This window comes from Salvelinus alpinus, chromosome 10, assembly GCF_045679555.1.
Source record: "Salvelinus alpinus chromosome 10, SLU_Salpinus.1, whole genome shotgun sequence".
NCBI classification, from domain to species: Eukaryota; Metazoa; Chordata; class Actinopteri; order Salmoniformes; family Salmonidae; genus Salvelinus; species Salvelinus alpinus.
The window spans coordinates 37337609-37345412 of NC_092095.1; positions in this window are offsets into that span (position 1 = coordinate 37337609).

The following is a 7804-nucleotide window of genomic DNA, read 5'->3' on the forward strand; positions in this document are numbered from 1 at the left end:
TGGGTTGAAAGGTTACACCTTCAGATGTTATAAATGGACTTAAATGAATGCCTTTATTCTCTTTCTTATCCTGTATCCAGTCCATGGAGGAAGGTTGTATGATCAATTTTAAATTCTTAGGCTTCTAGGCCTCTCAACTATGAAGAGGCGACTCCGGGATGCTGGCCTTCTCGGTAGAGTTGCAAAGAAAAAGCCATATCTAAGACTGACCAATAAAAATAAATTATTAAGATGGGCAAAAGAACACAGCAACTGGACAGAGGAACTCTGCCTAGAAGGCCAGCATCCAGAAGTCTCCTCTTCACTGTTGACGTTGAGGCTGGTGTTCTTCTGTAAACAAAAGAACATAATGCTAATTGACACAGGAGTAAACACAAAAAGGTGCTAATTGACACAGGCGTAAACACAAAAAGGTACTAATTGGCACAGGAGTAAACACAAAATGTACTAATTGAAACAGGAATAAACACAAAAAGGTACTAACTGACACAAGTGTAAACACAAAAAGGTGCTAATTGATACAGGAGTAAACACAAAAAGGTGCTAATAGGCACAGGAGTAAACACAAAAAGGTGCTAATTGGCACAGGGGTAAACACAAAAAGGTGCTAATTGGCACAGGAGTAAACACAAAAAGGTTCTAAATTGGCACAGGAGTAAACACAAAAAGGTGCTAATTGACACATGAGTAAACACAAAAAGGTGCTAAATGGCACAGGAGTAAACACAAAAAGGTGCTAATTGGCAAAGGAGTAAACACAAAAAGGTATTCATTGACACAGGAGTTAGCACAAAAAGGTACTAATTGACAGACACAGCCCTTTTTGTAAACCTCAGCTCTTCTGAAGCTCAAGAAAATATATAGAGCAGGCCTCCGATTCAGAAGCAATAAATTCAAGGTAAGCTACAGAATATGACTTGCAAATGTTATTGTTATTGTTTTACAGCAGCTGTTAAATGGCTGTCAACAATTTGATCACTGTGTTAATCGGTAGGCATGTGTAACCTGTGCTGTTCCATGTAGAGGAGATTGGTGTTTTCATGTTATATTTCCCATCAATCAAGGCACATCTTTATTTGATTGCATAGACTGTGGTGCGATTGAGTTTTGGGTGAGTAAAATGTGTGACCATTCAGCACAATCAGCCTGCAGTCTTATATTACCATGTAAGGAATATGATCTTTGGCCTAACATACTGTATATATATATATATATATATATATATATATATATATATATATATATATATATATATATATATGTGCCATGACTCTCCTTGGGGGAGTATCATAGGCACCCCCATCTTCCCCTTTCTCTCAATGCTTGCACGAGATGCTAAGCTAACAAAGGGAAAGCAGCCTTTCTGTTTTCCTGTGTCATGTTGAAATTCCTTCGTCAGAAGTCCCGCGCTTCGTACTTCCGTTTGATTTCAGCTTTCTGTAATCAGTGACACCTGGGGGTGAAGAATCGGCAGTACATTTAAAAAAAAAACATATATATTTTGGTGACACCCACACGTATCACATTTAACAAGTGGTTACTTATGATATCTCAACTAATTGGTCTGGACAATTACACCGTATTATCACAGCTAGCTAGCTGCAACCGAGTGGCTACTACTGGCTAACACCTCTGTCCCGAAGCAAGCACCAGTTAGCCTTGAGCTAGCCTCGAGCTAGGCCCATCTGCCGGCTAGCCGAAGAGGTCTACCAGCGAATTCTTGGGCTACAATACCTCTTTTGCCAATTGGACTGGACCTTTTTTTTGCCGACACAACGCCCTGCCAATCCATCACAACTGGTCTAAATCAGCTACAAGCTAATTTAGCCATTTTTTTGCCGCTGCTAGTAGCTTTTACCTTCTGCACAGACACCAGCCCTGTTATTAGCCTGGATATTACTCACCAATTTACCAGCATCGGACTGTCTCTCAACAACAACGCCGGATTCCTGCCGTAATCCCTGAGCCACTACTTTTGATCCTCACAGCTAGCTTGCAGCTAGCGCAGTTAGCGCCACTGCCACGAAGCTAGCACCAGTTAGCAAACACAATTCTACAATTCACAACCTCTCTTTCGCCATTCGGCTTGGATTCTCTGGATTCTCTGTCGACACGACCACGTCTGAGCAGACCCCCTCCGTCTGAGCAGACCACCCCCCGGGCTACTAACTTTAAACGCCGCGTGCTAGCTTAGTGGAGGCCTCCCTGCTCCATCTACGACTGCCCCCTGGACACTATGATTTTACATTTACATTTTACATTTTAAGTCATTTAGCTGACGCTCTTATCCAGAGCTCTTATCCAGAGCGACTTACAAATTGGAAAGTTCATACATATTCATCCTGGTCCCCCCGTGGGGAATGAACCCACAACCCTGGCGTTGCAAGCGCCATGCTCTACCAACTGAGCCACACGGGACCATGATCACTTGGCTACATAGCTGATGCATGCTTGACTGTCCATTAATTCACGGTACTCCATTCTGTTTATTTGTGTTTTATCTGTCGGCTCTGTGCTTTAACTCAGGATCTGTGTGTAGTTAATCCGACCCTCTCTGCCTAGTCGTCGCCATTTTTACCTGTTGTTGCTGTGTTAGACTAGCACCCTGTTATTGCTGCTGTTATCTTACCTGTTGTTTTAGCTAGCTCTCCCAATCAAGACCTGCAATCACTTTATGCCTTATTGTATGTCTCTCTCAAATATCAATATGCCTTGCATACTGTTGTTCAGGCTAGTTTTCATTATCATTGTTTTGGTTTGCAATGGACCCTGTAGTTCCACTCTCCGTACCTCTGATACCCCCTTTGTCCCACCCCCCACACATGCGGTGACCTCACCCATTGAGACCAGCATGTCCAGAGATACAACCTCTCTTATCATCACCCAGTGCCTGGGCTTGCCTCCGCTGTACCCGCGCCCCTCCATACCCCTGTCTGCACATTATAACCAGAATCTATTCTACCACGCCCATAAATCTGCTCCTTTTATTCTTTGTCCCCAACGCTCTAGGCGACCAGTTTTGATAGCCTTTAGCCGCACCCTCATCCTACTACTCCTCTGTTCCTCGGGTGATGTGGAGGTAAACCCAGGCCCTGCATGTCCCCAGTCACCCTCATTTGTTGACTTCTGTGATCGAAAAAGCCTTGGCCTCATGCATGTCAACATCAGAAGCCTCCTCCCTAAGTTTGCCTTACTCACCGCTTTAGCACACTCTGCCAATCCTGATGTCCTTGCCGTGTCCGAATCCTGGCTTAGGAAGGCCACCAAAAATTCTGAGATTTCCATACCCAACTATAACACTTTCCGTCAAGATAGAACTGCCAAAGGGGGAGGAGTTGCAATCTACTGCAGAGATAGCCTGCAAAGTTCTGTCATACTTTCCAGGTCTATGCCCAAACAGTTCGAACTTCTAATTTTAAAAATTAATCTCTCCAGAAATAAGTCTCTCACTGTTGCCGCCTGCTACCGACCCCCCTCAGCTCCCAGCTGTGCCCTGGACACCATCTGTGAATTGATCGCTCCCCATCTAGCTTCAGAGTTTGTTCTGTTAGGTGACCTAAACTGGGATATGCTTAACACCCCGACAGTCCTACAATCCAAGCTTGATGCCCTCAATCTCACACAAATCATCAAGGAACCCACCAGGTACAACCCTAAATCCGTAAACATGGGCACCCTAATAGACATTATCCTGACCAACCTGCCCTCCAAATACACCTCTGCTGTCTTCAATCAAGATCTCAGCGATCACTGCCTCATTGCCTGTATCCGCCACGGGTCCGCGGTCAAACGACCACCCCTCATCACTGTCAAACGCTCCCTAAAACACTTCTGCGAGCAGGCCTTTCTAATCGACCTGGCCCGGGTACCCTGGAAGGATATTGACCTCATCCCGTCAGTTGAGGATGCCTGGTCATTCTTTAAATGTTACTTCCTCACCATATTAGACAAGCATGCTCCGTTCAAAAAATGCAGAACCAAGAACAGATATAGCCCTTGGTTCACTCCAGACCTGACTGCCCTCGACCAGCACAAAAACATCCTGTGGCGAACTGCAATAGCATCGAAGAGCCCCCGCGATATGCAACTGTTCAGGGAAGTCAGGAACCAATACACGCAGTCAGTCAGGAAAGCAAAGGCCAGCTTTTTCAAGCAGAAATTCGCATCCTGTAGCTCTAACTCCAAAAAGTTCTGGGATACTGTAAAGTCCATGGAGAACAAGAGCACCTCCTCCCAGCTGCCCACTGCACTGAGGCTAGGTAACACGGTCACCACCGATAAATCCGTGATAATCGAAGACTTCAACAAGCATTTCTCAATGGCTGGCCATGCCTTCCTCCTGGCGACTCCAACCTTGGCCAACAGCCCCGCCCCCCCCGCTGCTACTCGCCCAAGCCTCCCCAGCTTCTCCTTTACCCAAATCCAGATAGCAGATGTTCTGAAAGAGCTGGAAAACCTGGACCCATACAAATCAGCTGGGCTTGACAATCTGGACCCCCTATTTCTGAAACTGTCCGCCGCCATTGTCGCACCCCCTATTACCAGCCTGTTCAACCTCTCCTTCGTATCATCTGAGATCCCCAAGGATTGGAAAGCTGCCGCGGTCATCCCCCTCTTCAAAGGGGGAGACACCCTGGACCCAAACTGTTACAGACCTATATCCATCCTGCCCTGCCTATCTAAGGTCTTCGAAAGCCAAGTCAACAAACAGATCACTGACCATCTCGAATCCCACCGTACCTTCTCCGCTGTGCAATCCGGTTTCCGAGCCGGTCACGGGTGCACCTCAGCCACGCTCAAGGTACTAAACGATATCATAACCGCCATCGATAAAAGACATTACTGTGCAGCCGTCTTCATCGACCTGGCCAAGGCTTTCGACTCTGTCAATCACCATATTCTTATCGGCAGACTCAGTAGCCTCGGTTTTTCTAATGACTGCCTTGCCTGGTTCACCAACTACTTTGCAGACAGAGTTCAGTGTGTCAAATCGGAGGGCATGTTGTCCGGTCCTCTGGCAGTCTCTATGGGGGTACCACAGGGTTCAATTCTCGGGCCGACTCTTTTCTCTGTATACATCAATGATGTTGCTCTTGCTGCGGGCGATTCCCTGATCCACCTCTACGCAGACGACACCATTCTATATACTTCCGGCCCTTCCTTGGACACTGTGCTATCTAACCTCCAAACGAGCTTCAATGCCATACAACACTCCTTCCGTGGCCTCCAACTGCTCTTAAACGCTAGTAAAACCAAATGCATGCTTTTCAACCGTTCGCTGCCTGCACCCGCACGCCCGACTAGCATCACCACCCTGGACGGTTCCGACCTAGAATATGTGGACATCTATAAGTACCTAGGTGTCTGGCTAGACTGCAAACTCTCATTCCAGACTCATATCAAACATCTCCAATCCAAAATCAAATCAAGAATCGGCTTTCTATTCCGCAACAAAGCCTCCTTCACTCACGCCGCCAAACTTACCCTAGTAAAACTGACTATCCTACCGATCCTCGACTTCGGCGATGTCATCTACAAAATAGCTTCCAACACTCTACTCAGCAAACTGGATGCAGTTTATCACAGTGCCATTCGTTTTGTTACTAAAGCACCTTATACGACCCACCACTGCGACCTGTATGCCCTAGTCGGCTGGCCCTCGCTACATGTTCGTCGTCAGACCCACTGGCTCCAGGTCATCTACAAGGCTATGCTAGGTAAAGTGCCGCCTTATCTCAGTTCACTGGTCACGATGGCTACACCCACCCGCAGCACGCGCTCCAGCAGGTGTATCTCACTGATCATCCCTAAAGCTAAAACCTCATTTGGACGCCTTTCCTTCCAGTTCTCTGCTGCCTGCGACTGGAACGAATTGCAAAAATCTCTGAAGTTGGAGACTTTTATCTCCCTCAACAACTTTAAAAATCTGCTATCCGAGCAGCTAACCGATCGCTGCAGCTGTACATAGTCCATCTGTAAACTACCCACCCAATTTACCTACCTCACCCCCCATACTGCTTTTATTTATTTACTTTTCTGCTCTTTTGCACACCAGTATCTCTTCTTGCACATGATCATCTGATGATTTATCACTCCAGTGTTAATCTGCTAAATTGTAATTATTCAATTTATTGCCTACCTCATGCCTTTTGCACACATTGTATATAGATTCTCTTTTTTTCTACCATGTTATTGACTTGTTTATTGTTTACTCCATGTGTAACTCTGTGTTGTCTGTTCACACTGCTATGCTTTATCTTGGCCAGGTCGCAGTTGCAAATGAGAACTTGTTCTCAACTAGCCTACCTGGTTAAATAAAGGTGAAAAAAACAAAAAAACAAAAACAAATTTGTTTCAACAAATGAGACAATTTAAACTTTTCCACATTAACCTAGATCAACAATGTTGTCAGGTTATTTAAAGTTTAATTCCCAAATAGCCAAATAGATGAATCAGTCAAATTTGCTTTTGCAAAGCTCATTCAGGGCTACCAAGTACTGAAGGAAGTCCCACCTTCGCAGAAATCCCATGTGGCTTCGGCCTTAGGGATAAGTGAACCTAGTGTTGAATATACCATAACATTTGCTCTGCTGGTTACACTTATGATAATCCAGACAATCTCAATTGATTGGATATCATCGTCTCATTCAAATTAATAAGTTAAATTGTCGAACATACCTTTTCAGGTTCTTCCAATTAAATGAGACATGTTAAACTTTCCCATATTAACCTAGATGAACCAACTTTTCAGGTTAATTCAAGTTTAATTCCCAGTTGCCTATACAGGCATGATTAATCATTATCATTGATTAACCATTATCATTGATTAATCAAGTCAATTTGCTTTTGCAAATTCATTCATGTCCAACTCCCACATTACTGATACAGTACTGATGGTTCATTAACGTCCATAAATAGATTAAAATCGCCTTTGTAGCTTCCAATGTATTCCAAAACCAAAATAAAAAATAAAAAGGATAAAATAGGGGAATTTTTTTTTCTCCTCTCAAGTGTTCTAATAATGTGCAAGCTATCAGAGGGAGTGGTCCCCACTCTCCCGCTAATTAGTGAACCCTCACCCATAAAAGGATTGATCTCTGACCTCAGCAGCGATACCAACCCTAACTATGCCATTAGCGGAAAAACAGTAGAAATCGTGACAAACGTTCTCCAAAATCAACCTTCGGGCGCAGGCCTTGTAAAGGTTCTCTCCGGTTTAGCCCTGATGTCTTGCCATCAAAGATTGGCATTGGTCCAATACCGCAGTGCACAGCTGAAGCCCGAGCAGGAAACGGTAGACATAAAGGGACAGGTGGAGAGAACCGGGAAATGAATGACAAAATCGTCTTCTACAGGATCAAAATCATCTTAGACAAAACTAAATATGACAATGTCCACGCCAAACTAGATAGATCTGACGAGTTATCTACAAACAGGAGAGTGCAATTTGATAACATGAATGTAGTTTTGTTGAACGTTACTCAAAGTAACAAGGTTCTACTCCAAATGCTGCAGACTAAAGACTTTCAGTTAACTTCTTGCAACTATAGGGGGTGCTGTTCCGCATTAGCATTTTTTGGTCTCCAAATTAAACTGCCTCGTGCTCAATTCTTGATCGTACAATATGCATATTATCGTTATTATTGGATAGAAAACACTTTCTAGTTTCTATAGCCGTTGGAATTTTGTCTCTGAGTGGTACAGAACTACTTCTACAGCACTTTTCCTGACAGGGAGTCAGATTTCAGAAATTTTGACCCCTGATCTGGGGTCGGTTTTAAGGTGCCTGTAGATGCTATGGAGA